The sequence below is a fragment of the Rhagoletis pomonella genome, unplaced genomic scaffold, assembly GCF_013731165.1.
Source record: "Rhagoletis pomonella isolate Grant_MI unplaced genomic scaffold, Rhpom_1.0 Rhpom_scaffold_00001, whole genome shotgun sequence".
NCBI classification, from domain to species: Eukaryota; Metazoa; Arthropoda; class Insecta; order Diptera; family Tephritidae; genus Rhagoletis; species Rhagoletis pomonella.
The window spans coordinates 63110480-63110824 of NW_023458555.1; positions in this window are offsets into that span (position 1 = coordinate 63110480).

Sequence of the window (345 nt, forward strand, 5' to 3'; positions counted from 1 at the left end):
TAATTGCAAAAGTGCTTATTAAAGTATTCATTTTTGTTCAGGCCATGGGAAAAAATTGAGTACTTTCCCCTTGTCGGTGTGATATTATATCTCTTTTCTACCAACGACAATTTCATATAAGTGAGAAATATGTCTGTTTTCTCTAAAAAACATGGCAACTAATCATTTTTATGCTCATAATCTAATTAACGCTGACAACAAAACTACTCATTGTTGTCATCACAAACTTATCAGCACTAATCAACAAACTACTCATTGTTGTCATCACAAACTCATCAGCACTAATCAACAAACTACTCATTGTTGTCATTATAAGCTACTCAGCACTAATAACCAAACTCATCA